The following is a 20,229-nucleotide window of genomic DNA, read 5'->3' on the forward strand; positions in this document are numbered from 1 at the left end:
GAGAGGGCTCGGTGCGGAGCTGCTCCAGACCAAGGCAGAAGTAATAAAACAAAACGTAAAGAATGAAAAAATAGAAAAAAATGCGAAATATCTGATTGGCAAAACAACTGACCTGGAAAACAGATCCAGGAGAGACAATTTGAGAGTTATTGGTCTACCAGAAATCCACGATGAAAAAAAAGAGCCTTGACAGTATCTTCGAAGAAATTATCAAAGACAACTGCCCAGAGGTCCTAGAGCCAGAGGGCAAAATAGTCATTGAAAGAATTCACCGATCACCCCCTGAAAGAGATCCCAAACTGAAAACACCAAGAAATATTATAGCCAAATTTCAGAGCTATAAACTCAAGGAGAAAATACTGCAAGCAGCCAAAAAGAAGCAATTCAAATATCGTAGAACTACAGTCAGGATCACGCAGGATCTCTCAGCTTCCACATTAAAAGACAGGAGAAATTGCAATATGATATTCCGAAGGGCAAAGGAGCTGTGACTACAACCAAGGATCAACTACCCAGCAAAACTAAGCATACTTTTCCAGGCAAGGCGATGGACATTCAATGAAATAAGGGAATTCCAGACCTTCCTGATGAAAAGGCCAGAACTCAATGGAAAATTTGATCTCCAAATACAAAACTCAAGAGAGACATAAAAAGGTAACCAGGAGGAAAAACCCCACAAACCTTATTAACCAATAAGGGCAGGTTGTTTACATCTTTATGTGGGATTATATCATCTGATGTATGTTATATATATATATATATATATATATATATATATATATATACACATATATATACATACATATATACATATATATGTATACATACATATATATACACACTCACACACACACACACACACACACACACACACATATATAAGTCATTCTTGTGAATGGTGCAGCTATTATGACAATTGAAAGGGATATACATAGGTTGTGAATGCCTGTATAAATTAACTGACGTAAAGATATAAAATATAAGTAAGAGATATAAAGGGAGGGCTATGAGGGAAGTGGTAAGGAGGTAGCAGAAAAGGGTAAATTACACCAAAGGAAGTGGCACAAAAACATATTATAGTAGAGGGAAAGAAGGGAGGGAGAAGAGCAGTATTTGAGCTTTACTGTCATCTGATCTAGTTCAAGAAGGGAATAACATACCCTGATAAGTTTAGAAATCTAACTTGTCCTACGGGAAGTGGGAGGGTAAGGGGGGAAAAAGGGAGCGGGGTGGTCAGAAGGAGGAGAAGAAGTAGCAAGTGCATAACGGTAAGATAAGGGAGGGGAATAGAGGGAGGGGTAACTGGGGAAAGCGGCGGTCAAAAGCAAAACTTTGTTGAGGAGGAGAATGGGAAAGGGAGAAATAAAAGCATAAACAGGGGGAATTAGGATGGAGAAAAAGACACAGATAGAAATCATAACCCTGAACGTGCAGGGGATGAACATTCTCACAAAACAGAAGCAGATAGCAGAATGGATTAAAAACCATAATCCTACAATATGCTGTTTACAAGAAACGCATTTGAAACAGGGGGATACGCATAGGGTAAAGGTAAAAGGCTGGAGTAAAATATATTGTGCCTCAGCTAAAGTAAAAAAAGCAGGTGTAGCAATCCTAATCTCAGACAAAGCAAAAGTAAAGATAGATTCAATTAAAAGAGATAAGGAAGGACATTATATCCTGCTAAAAGGCACCATAAACAATGAAGCAATATCATTGCTTAACATATATGCACCAAGTGGTAAGGCATACAAAGTCTTAGAGGAGAGGTTAAGGGAGTTACAGGAAGAATTAGACAGCAAAACTATAATATTGGGAGACCTCAACCTCCCCCTTTCTGAACTTGATAAATCTAACCTCAAAATAAATAAGAAAAAAGTTAAGGAGGTAAACAGAATTTTAGAAAAGGCATATATGATAGACCTCTGGAGAAAACTGAATGGGGATAAAAGGGAATATACTTTCTTCTCAAAAGTACATGGCACATACTCAAAAATTGACCATGTACTAGGGCATAAAAACCTCACAATCCAGTGCAAAAAAGCAGAAGTAGTCAATGCATCCTTTTCAGATCATGATGCAATAAGAATCATTTTTAATAAAGTACCATGGAAAAATAAGCTAAAAACTAATTGGAAACAAAATAATTTAATTCTAAAGAATGAGTGGGCCAAAGAACAAATCAGAGAAACAATTAATAACTTCATTCAAGAGAATGACAATAATGAAACAACATACCAAAACTTATGGGATGCAGCAAAAGCAGTTCTTAGGGGAAGTTTTATATCCCTAAATGCCTACATGAATAAAATAGGGAAAGAGGAGATCAATGATCTGGGCATACAGCTGAAAAAGGAGAAAGAGAGCAAATTGAAAACCCCCAATTAAATACCAAATTAGAAATACTGGAAATCAAAGGAGAGATGAATAAAATTGAAACCAAGAAAACTATTGAATTAATAAATAAAACAAAGAGCTGGTTTTACGAAAAAACCAATAAAATTGATAAACCTTTGGCCAATTTGATTAAAAAAAAGAAGAAAATCAAATTGCCAGTATCAAAAATGAAAAGGGTGAGGTCACCTCTAATGAAGAGGAAATCAAAACAATAATTAGGAATTATTTTGCCCAACTGTATGCCCATAAATTTGACAACCTTAGAGATATGGATGAATATCTACAAAAACATAAACTGCCCAGGCTAACAGAGAAGGAAGTGAAATTTCTTAATAACCCCATATCAGAAAAAAGAAATTGAGCATGCCATCAATGAACTCTGTAGGAAAAAATCTCCAGGGACAGATGGTTTTATATGTGAATTCTATCAAACATTTAAAGAACAACTAATTCCAATACTTTGTAGACTATTTGGGAAAATAGGTGAAGAAGGAGTCCTATCAAATTCTTTTTATGACACAAATATGGTACTAATACCCAAAACAGGTAGAGTCAAAACAGAGAAAGAAAATTATAGACCAATTTCTCTAATGAATATTGATGCAAAAATTTTAAATATAATATTAGCAAAAAGACTGCAGCAAGTCATTACGAGAATAATACACTATGACCAGGTAGGATTTATTCCAGGAATGCAAGGCTGGTTCAATATTAGGAAAACTATTAGCATAATTGACCATATCAACAACAAAACTAGCAGAAACCATATGGTCATCTCAATAGATGCAGAAAAAGCCTTTGACAATGTACAACACCCATTCCTATTAAAAGCATAGGAATAAGTGGAACCTTCCTCAAAATTATAAATAGCATCTACCTAAAACCATCGACAAGCACTATTTGTAATGGGGATAAGCTAGATGCATTCCCAATAAGATCAGGGGTGAAACAAGGATGTCCATTATCACCCCCATTATTCAATTTGGTACTAGAAACATTAGCTGTAGCAATAAGAGAAGAAAAGGAAATTGAAGGAATTAGAATAGGAAAAGAAGAAACTAAATTATCACTTTTTGCAGATGATATGATGATTTATCTAGAGAATCCTAGAGAATCAAGTAAAAAACTACTTGAAATAATAAACAACTTTAGCAAAGTTGCAGGATATAAAATAAACCCACATAAATCCTCAGCATTCCTATACATTACTGACAAAGCGCAACAGCAAGAGATAAAAAGAGAAATTCCATTCCAAGTTACTGAAGGCACTATAAAATATTTGGGAGTCCATTTCCCAAGACAAACCCAGGGCCTATATGAACATAAATATGAAACACTTTTCACGCGAATAAAATCAGACCTAAATAAATGGAAAAATATCAGTTGCTCATGGTTAGGCTGAGCTAATATAATAAAAATGTCAATTTTACCTAAATTAATCTATCTATTCAGTGCCATACCAATCGAACTAACAGAAAATTATTTTACTGAGCTGGACAAAATTATAACAAAATTCATCTGGAACAACAAGAGGTCTAGAGTATATAGGGTATTAATGAAAAGACATGCTAGAGAAGGTGGCTTAGCCACACCAGATATTAAACTGTACTACAGAGCAGCTGTCATCAAAACTGCCTGGTACTGGTTAAGAAACAGGGGTGTGGATCAGTGGAATAGGATAGGTACACAAGTAGGAGAAATCAAGAAGTTTAGCAATCTACTCTTTGATAAACCCAAAGAGGCCAGCTTCTGGGCTAATAATTCACTATTTCACAAGAACTGTTGGGAAATTGGAAAATGGTAGGGCAAAAACTGGGCATAGACCAATATCTTACACCATATACCAAAATAAAGTCAAAATGGGTTCATGATTTAGGAGTAAAAGCTGATACTATAAGTAATTTGGGAAAGCAAGGAATAGTTTACTTATCAGATTTATGGAAAAGTAAAGAATTCATGACCCAACAAGAGATAGAGAGCATTACAAAATGCCAAATGGTTAATTTTGATTATGTCAAATTGAAATGTTTTTGTACAAAAAAAGCCAATGCAACAAGAATTAGGAGGGAAGCAGAAAATTGGGAGAAAATCTTTGCAACTAGTATCTCTGATAAAGGCCTCATTTCTAAAATATACAGGGAACTGAGCCAAATATATAGGAATACAAGCCATTCCCCAATTGAGAAATGGTCAAAGGATATGAACAGGCAGTTTTCAGAGGAAGAAATTAAAGCTATCTATAGGCATATGAAAAAATGCTCTGGATCACTACTGATTAGAGAAATGCAAATCAAAACAACTCTTAGATACTACATCTCTCCTGTCAGATTGGCTAAAATAACAAATCAGGAGAATGATAAATGCTGGAAAGGATGTGGGGAAATTGGAACATTGTTGCATTGCTGGTGGAGTTGTGAGCTGATCCATCCGTTTTGGAGAGCAGTTTGGAACTATGCCCAAAGGCTATAGATATGTTCATACCCTTTTACCCAGCAATATCACTTCTAGGGTTGTATCCCAAAGACATAACACAAGCAGCAAAAGGACCCATATGTACAAGGATATTTATAGCGGCTCTCTTTGTGGTAGCCAAGAATTGGAAATCAAAGGGATGCCCATCAATTGGGGAATGGCTGAAGAAGCTGTGGTATATGAAGGTGATGGAATACTACTGTGCAATAAGAAATGGGGATGATGCAGACTTCGTAACAACCTGGAAAAACCTACACGACATAATGCTGAGTGAGCGGAGCAGAGCCAGGAGAACGTTGTGCACAGCCACAGATATATGGATTCCGTGAGGACCAACCCTGACATACTGCGCTCTTCTCAGCAATCTAAGGGGCAAGGACAACTCCAGGGGACTCACGATGGAGAATGCTATCTTCATCCAGAGAAAGAACTGTGAAGTTTGAATACAGAACGAGGCGTACTACATGCTCGCCTTTTTTGCTTCTCTTTTGTTTTTGTTTTAGGGTTTTTTTTTTTTTGGTTCTGTTTCTTCTTTCTCATGATTCATTCCATTGGTCAAAATTCTTCTCCACAACTTGACTAGTGCATAAATTAATTCAATGCGAAGTTATACATGACAGTTATATGAGCTTCCATGCCGTCTTGGGCAGGGAGGGGGGAGGGAGGGGAGATAATCTGGAACTCAAAACTGTGTAGAACCATGTGTGGTAAACTAAAAATAAATAAATTAATTAAAAAAAAATATGTGGTCTCCACCTGCAGCCACAATTCCTTCCCTCTTCAGCCATTACTTTTGGCTGCTAAATGAGTGTGCAGGAACAGAGGTCAGATGGATAGATCAAAGGATTTCAGAGGTCATGTATTCCACCCCTATCATTATGTGAGGTCTTTAAGACAAATTGAAAAATATTATTTTGAAGTAACTTAATCATTTTAATAATAATGCCAGCATTTTAATGAAAGACTGTTCCTTTGCCTGTCTCCCTCTTACACCAAAGACAATGATGGCAATGGGCTCAAGACTTATATGCCCATTGGAAGAAGGGTGTTTCTGGGGCTGGCAGTCAACTCTGAATGGTTAACAAGGAAAGAATGAATATTACAGTGGTGGGATGACCCCATTTAAATGAACTTTGATTATTTAGTTTAATTCTAAGTCACCCCCACCCTTGGGGAATCTATTCAAAAAATTTGTCCCCACCCAATCCAGGGTAGAGTACAATGGCTTCCCCACCTGGGTGGGGTTTGACCAAGATTGTTAGGAAAGATAGTCTAATCTCATTATCAGTAATGCTGTTGAAGAGAGTAAACTTGAAATCAGTGCTTTAGAAAAAAAGAAAGGAACACTGATCTCCCCAAATCATTGGTTATTAATAACCATTTCTCTCAATTATCCATAAAAGGAAACTGGGGCCTAGGGAGGTGAAGTGACTTCCTATTTATTCTCAAGATCATTGGTTTATACATGGAAAAGACCTCAGAATCATCTTCATTAAGGCCCTCAATTTACAGATGAGGAAACTGAGGCCCAGGGCATGGAAGTCATTTGCCCACTTCATACTAAAGATCCTAGCTGAGAGGGAATTTCCTGGTAATGTAGTTTAAGCCCCTCAATTTGTGGAGGAAAAGACAAAAGCCAGGACAGCTGATGAGACTTGCCTGAGATAACACAACTGCTTCTAGGCTGGATTGGAAATCAGGTGTTTGTACCTCTGAAGTTCAGCAATGTAGCCACTCCACCCTGCTGCCCCCTATACTCTCCTCTCTCTAGATGTTCTAAAACTGAAGTGGAAGCGATCAGGGGTGTCTTTTCATTTGAAAAGAAACAGAATTCCCCACCAAATTTAAAGTTTTATCTAGTAAACATTCAAGAGATACTTATTGGTCTGAAAGGAATTCTTTGGCTTCCTGTCTACAATAAAATCTATGTTGAAGAAGTGAATTCCTTGAGCCCAGCTTTGCCTTTTGATGACCCGTGCAGTCTCAATCATGGTCCAAAGGTCCAAAGGTACCCTAACATTGGAACAACTCATATCCTATAATACTCACACATGCACCAGAGGGGGCCTAGGGTGACAAGGTAGTGCTATTGCCCTGTTTATTGCAGACATATTTTTGTGTTCCAGTGTTTGGCAAAAGAAAAGAAAAGAAAATAATAATAATATCTCCTCCTGACCTAGCTCAACACATTTGACGGCAGGCATATACATCAGTGTGCCAAGTAAGATGATTAAAGAATAAAAGTAAAGACTGTTTCTAACACATGGGTCATTAATAAAATGATTGAATTACCCAAAAGTTATACCTCATGAGCTTTTGAAATGTCACATAATGACGGGGTGGAGAATACATGTGAAAGTAAGAGAAGAAGAAAAATCAAAGAGACTAATTTCAGATGTCAATTTTGAGAAGAGAAGAACATCACTAAACACTAGAGACACAAATACCTGAGGTCCAATCCCTCCTTCAGACACTGTTTTTGTTTTCAGTCTCTTTCACTTTATATAAAGAGCTTTGAATTTGATGGCCTGGGATGTTCCTTCCAGCTACATGTTCTTTAATATGTAACTGGAGAAGTTATTCTATTCCCTTGCCTTTGTCAACTGGATATTTGGGAAGAGGGGGGAATAGATGACCTCTGAACTCCTTGCTAAGACTCTGACCTGTATTAGGAACTGAAAGTAAGCCCAGTTTATCTCTCCTGGATCTATTTTCCAGGTCAGCTGTTTTCCAGTGAGATATTTTATTCCAAAGTGATCACACAAGTGGGAAAGAAAGGGTCCCACATGCACAAAAGAATATTTATAGCAGTTCTTTTTGTGGTGGCAAAGAATTGGAAATCAAGGGCATGCCCATCAATTGGGGAATTGCTAAACATGTTGTGGTATATGAATGTAAGGGAATAATATTGTACTGTGAGAAATGAGGAGCAGATGGACTTAATGATAACCTGGAAAGACTTACATGATCTGAGTCTGAGTGAGGCAAGCAGAAGCAGGAGAACATTATACAAGACTACAGACACATGGTATCTGTGATGACTAACTTTGGTAGACTTGGCTCTTCTCAGCAATACAAAGTTCAAAGAAAGCTCCAAAGAAAAAGCTATCCACCTTCAGAGAAAGAATTATGGAGTCTGAATACAAATTGAGGAAACTATCTGTTCTCTTTTTCTTTTTCCTTCTTTTTGAATTTGTTTCTTCTTTCTCATGATTCATTCCTTTGGTTATAATTCTTTAAAATTTGACTATTGTGTAAATAAGTTTAATGGGAAGGTATATGTAGAACCTATATCAGATCACATGGCTTCTTGGGGTTTAAGGGGGAGGAGACGGAGGGTGACAAATTTTGGAACTCAAAGACTTGAGGAACCTAGTGCTGTAAATTAAAAATTAAAAATAAATAAATACATAAGATGCTAAAAAGAAACATTAGACATTGTTACAATGCTAAGATACATTGTAGATACCACCTGTAACTATATAACCCCAAGAGCATCTCACAATTGCTTTAGGAGTTTCTGTGCCCTAACTTCAGGCTGCACTTAGCTAGGCTTGGCAGAGGATCCAGGCATTAGAACTGCAAATGAATTCATGGGCCATCTAGTCTAATCTACTCATTCTACAACTGAGCAAACTGACTCATAGGGAGGGAGGCCCAAGGTCATCTAGGTACAAGGCATAAGAAGCAGGACCTGAACACAGGACTTGAGAAAACACTGCTACCACAGTCTTCTTTGCAGTGAACAACAAAAGGGGAGCCTCACCTTCTACTCATTCTTTCCCAGGGCACAGCTGTAGTGGTTTGTGTTAGGAGGATAACACAAAAAAAGGATAAAGGAACTTCATATTCCATGAGAACAATCAGGCTCACAACAAAACAAACATAAGACTGGCTTTATTTCAGGAGATGAAAAATATAAGTCACAGAGGAGTGGTGCTTGAGCTCATTACTTGGCATATTGAAACCATTTGATAAATAGCTGGAGGGTTGATTTAGCCCATGAAGAGCCAAGACAAATCACTGTCCTTCTCCAATGTTTTGCACCTCCCCAAGGACCATTCTAGATGTAGAAGATTTCCAAAGAGTATGGGGGAGGGGGGTGGAGTGTGTCATAGATTTGGGACTGGTGGGTGTGCTGGTTGACCAAGGAGATGAGATTTTTGTACTATGATAGTACTACATAAGTATTTATAAAATTAATTAAGTCCAGAGGTTTAATTATTTCAGTTTCTAATCTTGGAGGAAGCACATTGTGGGGCTTTCCTGAGCCATTACCACCCCCTACTCCACAAAGCCTCAGGGCTGCCTCTAAAACCCTGAAGAGAGATGCCAGGGAAGCCCTCTGGCGACCTCAGCTGCAATTGTGAATGTGGATTGGGAGAGCAACTCCAAGCCTGGGCTAAACATGCAGGGTCTCATCTGATTCTCTCACCCTCCCTAGGTGGTATCATTAGCTCTATTTTACAATGGAAAATGAGGTTCCAAGAATCCTGAATTCCAAGGCCCCATGCCTCAAGATGGGGAGCAAGCAGGCAGAGGGCTCAGAGCCCTGGGCCTGGAGTCAGAAACAGCTGAGCCCAAACATGACCTCACATATTTCCCAGGTTTGTGACAATGGGGGAGGATCTTCAGCCTTCTTTGCCTCCCTTTCCTCTCTTCCCCAGTGATGATGTTAGGAGCACTCACCTTCCTGGTTTCTGGTGAGGATAACAGGAGATCTTATTAGCCAAAGACTTTCCCAACCTTAAGTCCCTTAGTAATACTAGCTAGTGCCTATATTCTGAGCACCCTTCAATCCTCACCATCCTGTGCTATTCTAGCCTCTCTTCCTTCTGAACTTCTATGGTATAAGATCTCCTGTCACTGATGTACCTTCTTCTCAATGACCTGCCAAGTCCAACACTATTCTCTGTGTCACTTCCCAGACTAGAAATTCTACATTCCAAGCTCCTTAACAGTCTTGAAATTCTATAGTCCAGGTCCCCACCTGAATCTGACATTCTAGGCTTTTGTTTCTTTTAAAATTTTTGAAAATATTTTTTATTTAGTCACTGCATATATCTTGAAAATGCAGCAATTGAAAAGGACAAAGATGATTCCATTCAAATCCTATCCCTTTAAAACCTTACTTTTCAAAAATATTCCGCAAAAGAAGTGGAAGGAATTAGAAAGGTCTATGAGGAAACAAAACTCTCTCTTTGCAGATATGATGTTATACGTAGATGTTGAGGTCCTTGTCCACCAAGGCCTTGTCTCGGCATGCATTCAATGAGGCGGGAGTCAAGGTGGAAAGGCCTCCGATTTATTGGGAGAAAACATCCATTTTAATAGGGTTTGCACTATGTGAGCATAAGCAAGTGGCCAATGGGTATGAGGATGACAGCATGGGAAAGACCAGAAATGTTGCAGTGGGAAAGGATAGCAATGTTGCAGTACGGGTATACTGTTGCACTTTGTTTCAGTTTGGGTCTCGGCATGGGCATGGGAAGGATCTGTATTGTGTATGTTGCACTATGGTATCTACAAGGGTATGGGAAGGGTCAGGAATGTTGCAATATGGTAGCAGGCTACATGGGCTACCACACGAGGCAGGATGTCCCCATAAAGTATCAAATATGTCCCAGTAAGTAAAGTAACAAAGCACTGGGTTAGGCAACGGTTCAAGAGCATTAGGTAATGGCCAACTGGGTCCCTCCTTCCGGGCTCATGTGTCCCTCATGGACAGGCTCTGCCTGCATGTGTAGGATGACTATAGGGGCTTCCCAAGGGCAGAGGCCCTTCCTCCGGGTGCCTGATGTTCCACTCCTACTAAGCCTGTCTGGTTTACCCAGGAAACAAGCCAAGTGCTGTGTTCCTAATAGCCCCGGGGTTGGCACCAACCCCTTATAATTCCCCCTTTTTGTTTTTGCAACTCGACATCTCCCGGAGGAGGCGAGTGCTCACTGTGCAGTCTCCAGATATCATGCGTTAGAGCCGTAAAGGAAGATGTCATTGCCCTCAGGAGCTGACGCAGAAGGCCAGGTGACACAAAAAGACTATGCAACCAATGCCTAAGGCAACGCTGATCAATGTATGCCCCAGCCATCCCCAAGGAGACCAGGGATGCCAGAAGAAATTAAGGAAATCTTTAGAAAATTTATCAGGGGACAGGTCCTGGTGACTAGCCTCACTGATGGAAGTGGCAAGCTCATAGAGGTCCATGATATCCAAGGACACATTTGCATGCCAGAGCCCATTTAACTGGTTTTTGATCTTATCCCAGTCCCATTCTGCAGCTTTGTACATTTTGGGCGTGACGCAATATGAAGGGTAGCGGTAATCACACTTTAACTGTTGCGTATGTTCCACCAGCTTCAGCTCCTCTCCTAGTGCCATGACTGTGTTTTGAAGGATGTTGATGGCCTGATGAAATTCTCTATCTATATGGGCTTGTGTTTCAAAACCTAAGGAGACATTATGCTATGGGCTTGTGTTTCAAAACCTAAGGAGACATTATGCATAAGGTCCTGGAGAGCATGAGCTTGGACAATCTGATTTTGCGTATGGGATGCGGACAGGGCAAGGGCAGTGGATGAGAGAAGGAGGGATAAAAAAAGGGATAAAGAAAGAAGGAGGGATACAAGAAAAGATATGCCTACAAGCACGCAGGTACGTCAATATTCCACTCAATCAGTATTCCACATACTCCCTCCTTTTTTCTTTGGTAAACACCTCACCAAAAGAGGTACATCTGCATTTTTTCCTTGTAACTATTGCCTTGTAAGTAAACATGGGAGGGATCGATCAACACATTGACAACTCAAAGGGGGCAGTCCCCTTTGTGAATACAGATACATAGAGTCCAAAAAGAAATTAACATGTAATCGTCTCTTGGAGATCCAAAAAGAGGACATCGTCACTGACATCTCCTGGTCCTTGGTACCTGTTCCAGTCATCTCAGCACAGCGTCTTCTTCTTCCCTTCTTGCAGCAACCAGCCTTCTGTCCATTCTCCTACAAGAGTAATCTTAGCACAATTGTAAATTACCATTCCTAATCTTTATGTTTCTTTGATGGCATTCAAAAATAAACCACAAAACATCCTTCTTATCGGCATCATTAATTGCAACAAAACTTTAGACGAGCATTATATTAATCAAATAACAAAATAACATTCTGACATTGCTTAAGGGATATTTACAAAGCGAGCCCTATGTGGCTCATATGCATTTCTACCCTTCTTCATAAAGCTTTACTAAATCGGTCTGTCCAAAGCAACATAACAAACAAAGTTTCTAGTTATTGCAGAATTCCTAAATATCACAAAGGTTCTTAGTCAAAAAGTGTTGCAATGGAACCTCACACCAGTAGCAGCGAACATCTTAAGGTGAGTCTTAAGCAAGTTGTATAAATTTCTGCACACGTACTAGTTGTATATTAACTACTTGTTCTGATCACAGAAATTTGCTATATTTGCATCAAGATTCTTTTTTTTTTTGATCATGACTTTAAGTTACTCTGATTATTTTTATATTTTCTCTTCTTGATCTATGCTCCAAATCTGTTGCTTTTCTCATAAGATTTTTCACATTCTCTTCTATTTATTCATTACTCAAGATTTCTTTAATTATTTCTTGATCTCTTATAGTTTCACTGGCTTCACTTTTCCTAGTTCTAGTTTTCAAGGTGTCGTCTTCCTCCTTGAGATTCTGGATCTCCTTTTCTGATTGGTTGACTTTCCTTTCATAACCTTCTTGTTTTTCTTGGATTTTTTTGTTTTTTAGTTTTTTCCTCCACCTCTGTCATTTGATTTTTAAAGTCTTTTTTTTAAAGACCTTCTATATATTCTTTCTGGACAGGTTACCATTTGACATTACTCTTTGGGGTTTGCTTTACTTCAATATCCTCCCCTGAGGATGAACCCCAGTCATTTCTATTCCTGTAATAAGTTTCTATGGTGGGATTCTTTCTCCTTTGCCTGTGCATTTTTTTGTCATAATAGCTTGATTTTTGTCATCACCTCTAGCTCTGGGGTATGGGAAATGGTGCATTTTGTCCCAGATCATCAGTTCTCCCCTCTAGTCTGGAACCAAATCCAAACCTCCAACACCCTATAATTGCCCACATCCAGGGGCTTTCTGCCCCACTGTTTCTGCACTCACCCAGTGTGTGCTGGTTCCTTCTCACCCCCACCACACTTTACAGCACAGCTGGATCTGGCATTCCTCCTCAGCAGAGGTTCCCTCAATATTCCTGGACTCAAACGCCCAACTCTGCTTCCTATTCCTGGGTGAAAAGTTCCTGGGGCTGGGGACAAGGCAGTATCTCAAAGCAACTAATGCCCTTAGTTGTTTAAGCAGCATGCTGCTTGTTGTTAAAATGGAACCTAGCCTAGAGGTGTTTAGTCCTCCCAGGGAGCAAACCTCCTCCTGGGATTTTTCTTTGGATCTTCTCAAATTGTACGAGGAAGATCCTGTTTGTTCCCCTATTCTTCTTTGTCTCCACCCACACTTTGTTGCCCCTAAAGTCCTATTTTAACTCTTTTGTGGGGGAAAATCTCGAGAGCTTGGAATTTTCTAACCTACTTATTGAAGCAACTGCTAATTACCATATTTAATCCATAAGTTTTAAATTTGGGAAAGAAGGCCTTCATAAAAAATATTATCCTGGTGCCCTGGTTCCCACTCCTTATGGAACTGTATTTGAGGGGCAGGGGGAGACTCAATCAGATGCTGATTCAAAATAGATAGGATTAAGAACCTCTGTCTGAATCTGACTTTGGCGAATTCTGGGAATTGAAAGCCAGAAGAAAGGCTTTTTGTCCTGCATCTTGCATCATGCAGGATGAAGCGCCCCTGGCAGGATTGAGCCACCACTGATTTCTACATCTTGGCTCTCCTGCCCTTCTGGGATTCTGGAACTAGGCAGCAGGAGGAGGTTGGAAGTCAGCAATGATGGGATGCTTGCTACGGATTCTGCTATTTTTATTGAACATGGAGGAACAGAGGAGGAAGAGACAGGAGAGACAGAAGTCTGAAGTCCCTAGCTCTAGCCAATGCTGTCAAAGTTCATTTGTGCCATTTTCCTGCTAGTTATTATTATCCCCTTTTGCCTGCCTGCATTGTCCTGTATACATATTCAGTATCTAGATATAAACAAAGAATATTTGATGGTCACTGAAACCTTGTCTCATATGAGTGGTGCTGGTGTACATCAAGATTTGGTGAAAAGTTTTCATACCTTTCAAGAGACAGGAGTCACAGCCTGATTTCAGTGAGGGCTGAAGCACAAAGTGGGACAGAAAGGAGGGAAGAGCTCATGCAGATCTCATACGGAACATCTGCATGTATGAAAGCTATACTTGTAGTAAATCACTAGGTATGTCCACATTTCAAAAACACAGCAAGTAGCTAAGCTACACAGTGCATAGATGTGTTGGCAACCAAAAATGGGCTCCTTAGCACTTAGTCAACAAGTGTCCTTGACTAGTTTGGCTTTTTCCCCTGAACCGAATGCTGTTTGTATGTTGGACTGGAGTAAGGTTGTCGGCCCCTTCACCTTGCTTCCCTTGCTTAAGCTGATGGAAAGAACCTGTGCCTTCCTGGTCAACCCCCTTCACCTTGCTTAAGCTGATCGAAAGAACCTGTGCTTTCCTGGTCAACCCTTTCACCTAGCTTAAGCAGATTGAAAGAACCTGTGCTTTCCCCGGTGTACCTTACACCCCCCGCAGAAGCCGGATGGTTAAAAACAGCTTCCGTTGGAGCCAGAGGCTGCTATAGCTACAGCCACAACCGAAGCTGAAGCAGGAGCTGCCAGTAGCAGAGCTGACCTACGGGAGGAAGCTGAACAAGGACTTGAAGCCAGTGGGTAATCTTTTTACCATAGAGGGGGAAGCATAATTTTGTTTTACACCATCATGCTTCTCTGTAGCCTCCTGGTTACTCTTGTAAGGCGTACTTATTGGGCCTGGAAGCTTTTGATCAATATGTCAAAATGGGGATGCTGGTTCATGAGTTGGTTACTGTGGAGCCTAAATATATGCTTTGATTCTTCTGCCTCCTACTTTGAGAGTTTCTTATATCTGGCGGTTCCGAACCTTTCAGACATATATATGATCCTCTTTGAGATTATAAACTCTGCCCTCCTAATACAATAGATCATAGGAGTTTGAATCAGAAAAAGCTAATCTGGAGTCCTGTTTCAGGCGCTGCCTAGCTGTTTGAACATGGGGAAATCACCTGACTTCTCTGTGCCTCAGTTTAGTCATCTATAAAATGAGGGTAATGAAATCCTCTAAAGAGAGGTCTTTTCTTAGGAAGAATGAGGTAATATAGGCAAAGAGTTTTACAAATCTTAAAATGCTATATAAATATTATCTATAAGCATTTACATTATTACTACCACCACTACAATCACTACCATCATGGCTGCTGCAGCTGCTGCTGTTACTACCACTACCACTACCACCACCACTAATGAAGGGATTAGGACAAGTGATAGTGGGAACTGATGCCATCTTTGACCCAATTCCAGAGCTAGTTCAGTTCCCTTGGATCTAGTTCAATTTATGTCTTCTGAGAAAGCTTTCTTCAGTTATGAGAATTGTCAGAAAACTTTATTTCATTGTGTGGGTAGAAAACGTGACCCCCCTACCTGCTGCTTAGAGACCCTTAATCAAGAAGATAGATTTTGCTGGTGCAAATATCACAAATATCCCAAATCTTAAAGAACTCTTATGTCTTATTTGAAATATAGGCCCAAACTGATCAATACATTGCTGTTTTCATGTGTTTTTGATTAAATAAAGACACTTGGGATATCTGGGGGGTGGGTGGGGAGTGGAACATCACTTTTTCTGATTTCAGGGATTTTTACCTGTTACATTTCCCCCTCCAAACTTGTAAAGTCCATGATCTTTCCTCCAATTAGAAATCAGATGACCTGATTTTTTATTTTGGTTAAATGCTTTCTTTTAATTAACTTCTCTAAATTGATTAATTGTTTATAATTCATAAAGGTCTCTCTTTCCACTTTCTCGCAATGGTTTTGCAGCCAGAATGCAGGTGTTGGGCAAGGAAAAGACTCACATTAACATTATCATCATTGGACACATAGACTCTGGCAAGTCTACCACTACTGGCCACCTCATCTACCAATGTGGTGGAATTGATAAGACAAACACTGAGATGTTCAATAAGGAGCCTGCTGAGATGGGAAAGGGCTCCTTGGAATATGTCTAGGTCTTGGATTAACTGAAGGCCGAACATGAGCATGGTATCACTATTGATACATGCCTGTGGAAACTTGAGAACAGCAAGTATTATGCAAGCATTATTGATGCTCCAGGACACAGAGACTTTAACAAGAACATGATTACAGGCGCATCTCAGGCTGACTGTGCTGTCCTGATTGTTGCTACTGGTGTTGGTGGATTTGAAGCTGGTATGTCAAAGAATGGACAGACCCGTGAGCATGCCCTTCTGGACTACACACTAGGCATAAAGCAGCCGATTGTTGGTATAAGCAAAATGGATTCCACAGAGCCCTGCTACAGCCAGAAGAGGTATGAGGAAATTGTCAAGGAAGTCAGTACCTATATTAAGAAAATTGGCTACATTCCTGACACAGTAGCTCCTGTGCCAATTTCGGGTTTGAATGGTGAAAACATGCTGGAGCCAAGCTCTAACACGCCTTGGTTCAAGGGATGGAAAGTCACTCACAAGGATGGCAATGCCAGTAGAACTACACTCTTGGGAGCTTTGAATTGCATCCTGCCACCAACTCATCCAACTGAAAACCCCCTTCATCTACCCCTGTAAGATGTCTACAAGACTGGCAGTTTTGGTACCATACCTGTTGGCCAAGCAGAAATTGGTGTTCTAAAACCAGGCTTGGTGGCGATTTAATGATTTAATCTGAATTTAGCAACTTCAGTAAGGGCCAGAGCCAGAACTAATCAAACAGAAGCAAACAGAAGACCTAACAGCTTCTTTGTCCTTTCCTTATGTCAACAAACCCAGATGGGGCTAACTTGAGAACATTCTATCCTCTTTCTATGGCCTTTAAAGATGAGACCCCTATCCTGAAACATTATCTTGAATAATGGGACTTTTTCTTATCTTAATATTTTATAGACATACACTCTGTTATGTTAAGTTAATGCTAAAGAAAATACGTATGTCCTGGATTGTAATTTCAACGGACATTTTGTCTACTCTCTTATTGTATTTACACCCTATCAAATTGAGAAATTCCTTTCTTATCCTGTGATTAAACATAAATGGAGTTCATTACCTTTGAGTGACACAGATATGCTGAGTGGGGGCTGTCCTGTAATGCATTTAAGCCTTCTCATTCTTTTGTTCAGACAGTCCAATTTTGTCTGGTCCCATACATGTACGGATGCTGCTAGCTTTAAGGGAATAAACAATATGAATTTACATATCACCTAACCTGTTTGCCTCCTTTCACCACACTTTCAGGTCAACAAGGGCAATGGGTTCAACTCTTATATGCCCATTGGAAGGGGGTGTTCCTGAGGCTGGCACTCAACTCTGATTGGTTAACAACAAGAATGAACATTATAGTGAGGGGATGACCATATTTAAATGAACTCTGATTATGGAATTGACTTCTAAGTCACCCCAAGGCTTAGGTAATATATTGAAATGATTTATACCCACTCAAACCAGGGTAGAGCACAATGGCTTCCCCACCTTAGTGGGGTCTAAACAAGAATGTTGAGAAAATTAGTCTAATCTTATCAGTAATGTACTTCAAGAGAATGAACTTATGAAATCAGTGTTTTAGAAAAAAGGGAGGAGCTCTGGATCTCCCCAAATCATTGGTTATTAATAATCCTTTCTCCAAATTATCCAGAAAAGGAAACTAGGGCCCAGGGAGGTAAAGGGAGTTGCTATTTATTCTAAATATCGCTGGTCTATACCTGGCAGAGGCCTCAGAGTCTTTAAGCCTCTCAATATACAGATGAAAAAACTAAGGCCCAGAGCATGGAAGTAATTTGCCCATTACGTACTAAAGATCTTACCACAGAGGGAAGTCCCAGGTAATGTAGTTAAACCCCCTCAATTTATGGATGAAAAGACTGTAGCTAGGACAGCTGATGAAACTTGCCTGAGATACCCCAGCTAGCTAGGTGCTAAGACTGGATTTCAACTGAGGTATTTGTACCTCTAAAGTTCAGAAATGTGGCCACTCAATCCTGCTGCCTCCTATACTCTCCTCTCTCTAGATGTTCTAAGACTGAAGTTGAAGGGAAATAGAATTTCACCCAAAATACATAGTAAACCTTCAAGAGATACTTCTTGACTTGAAAGGAATTTTTGGCTTCCTGCCTATATTAAATCTAGGTTGAAGAAGTAAATACCTTGAACTCATCTTTTCCTTTCGATGATGAGAGGCTTGAAAGGATTTGCATAAACAGTTAGGTTATATCATTCCAGTTATATCATGACCAGTGTAGCCTCAAACATGGTGAAAAGGCTCTGTAGGTATCCTAACATTGAAACAATCCCTATCCTATAATACTCACACATGTACCAGAGGGGACCTAGAAGATATGGTAGTGCTATTGACCTGGCTTTCTCAGGCAGATTTTTGTCTCCCAGTGAATGGCAAAAAAATAATATCTCCTCCTGACCTAGCTCAACACATTTGACAACAGGCATACATATCAGTATGCCAAGTAACATGATAAAAAAATAAAAGTACAGACTGTTTCTAGGGTCATTAATAAAATGATTGAATTACCCAGAAGTATACTTCTTGAACTTTTAAAATGTTACATAATGATGGGGTGGAGAATACACATGAATGTCAGAGAAAAAGAAAAATCAAAGAGACTAATCCCTTAGTTTTCTGATGTCAAATTTCAGAAGAGAAGAACACCACTAAACACTAGAGACACAAATGCCTGAGGTGGAATCCTACCTCAGACACTGCTTTTGGCTTCAGTCTCTTGCACTTTATAAAGAGAGCTTTGTACTTTATGGCTTGGGGTGTTCCTTCTAGCTATAGGTTCTTTAATATGTAATATGGAGAAGTTGGCCCGTTTCCTCATCTGGATATTTGGGAGCAGGGGGGAATAGATGGCCTCTGAAGTCCTTGCTAAGACTGTGACCCATATTAGGGGCTGAAAGTAACCCCTGGATGGAGAGAGAGTTGAGAGAGAAGATAAAGTCCCTATATTTGAAACCATTGGTAGACAAAAAAAACAAAGTGACAGCTCTATTAAAAAGGGAGTGCCATAGAGTAGAGGGAAGGCTGTGGGAGACTGAGAACACTGTTCAAGGGCAGGAACTCTGGTATAGATGCCCACCAAACCCTGAAAAAACTTCACTTGGTTTGTTAATCTTCTTCCTCCATCTTCCCCTTTCTCTCCTTGTTTTGGTGGCTAAACTCCTTGTTTATGTGTTTATATATCTTGCTTTGTGTTTATATATCTAGCTTTATATATAAGCTTGTTTGTGTTATATATCCTCACTTCTTTTCCACTTACTTTCATCTCAATTCTTTACAGTTTGGCTTAGACCATATTGTTGAATGGAGAATGCTCTTCCCTAAGTTACTAAACCTATTTTAATTGCCAAATCTAATGGCCTTTTCCCAGTCCTAATCCTTCTTGACTTCTCTTTCCATTTTGACACATTCAATAACCTTCTTCTATTGGACACTGTCTTCCATCTCCATTTTCATGATATTTCTCTCTTGGTTTTTTTTACTATCTATCTATTCATACCTTCTCACAATCTTTTGCAAGTTTTCATCCAGGCCAGGCTCACAGGAGTATCCCGTACGGCTCTGTCCTGAGCCCTCTATTTCTTTCACTCTATGATATTCCATTTCATGATTTCATCGCCTCAAATGGATTGAATTATCATCTCTTTGCTGAAGATCCTGAGATCTACTTATCCTGGCCTAACATTCTCCATTGACTTTTAGCATCAAACTCCAAGTGCCTATTGGATATTTCAAAATGTATGTCCTGCAGAAAGCTAGGTGGCCCTGGAGTGAGGATAAACTTGAGTTCAAATCTGGGTTTAGATACTTTCTTTGTGAACCTAGGTAAGTCACCTACCCTCTGTATACCTCAGTTAACTCAATTATACAATGAAGATAATAGCAACATCTACTTCATAGTTTTTATATGAAGGACCAATTGAGTTGCTGCTTGTAAAATTCTTAGAATAATGTTTGCCACATTGTAGGCACTTACCAAATGCTTGCTGTATACGAAATTCAACATGCCCCAAACTGAACTCATCTTGCTTCATAAACCCTGACCTTTTGCTATCTTCCCTATTACTAGAGAGGATACTGGCATCCTCCTAGGCCCTAATTCTAAGTGCCATCTTTGACT

At 39.7% G+C, this 20,229-nt stretch overlaps 2 pseudogenes; one reads left to right on the top strand and one right to left on the bottom strand.

The window, feature by feature from the left end:
- Positions 1-20,229, bottom strand: part of LOC118833242 — a 632,463-nt pseudogene that overhangs the window by 261,405 nt on the left and 350,829 nt on the right.
- Positions 15,908-16,851, top strand: LOC118833247 (annotated as a pseudogene).

The sequence above is a fragment of the Trichosurus vulpecula genome (genome assembly GCF_011100635.1).
Source record: "Trichosurus vulpecula isolate mTriVul1 chromosome X unlocalized genomic scaffold, mTriVul1.pri SUPER_X_unloc_6, whole genome shotgun sequence".
NCBI lineage: Eukaryota > Metazoa > Chordata > Mammalia > Diprotodontia > Phalangeridae > Trichosurus > Trichosurus vulpecula.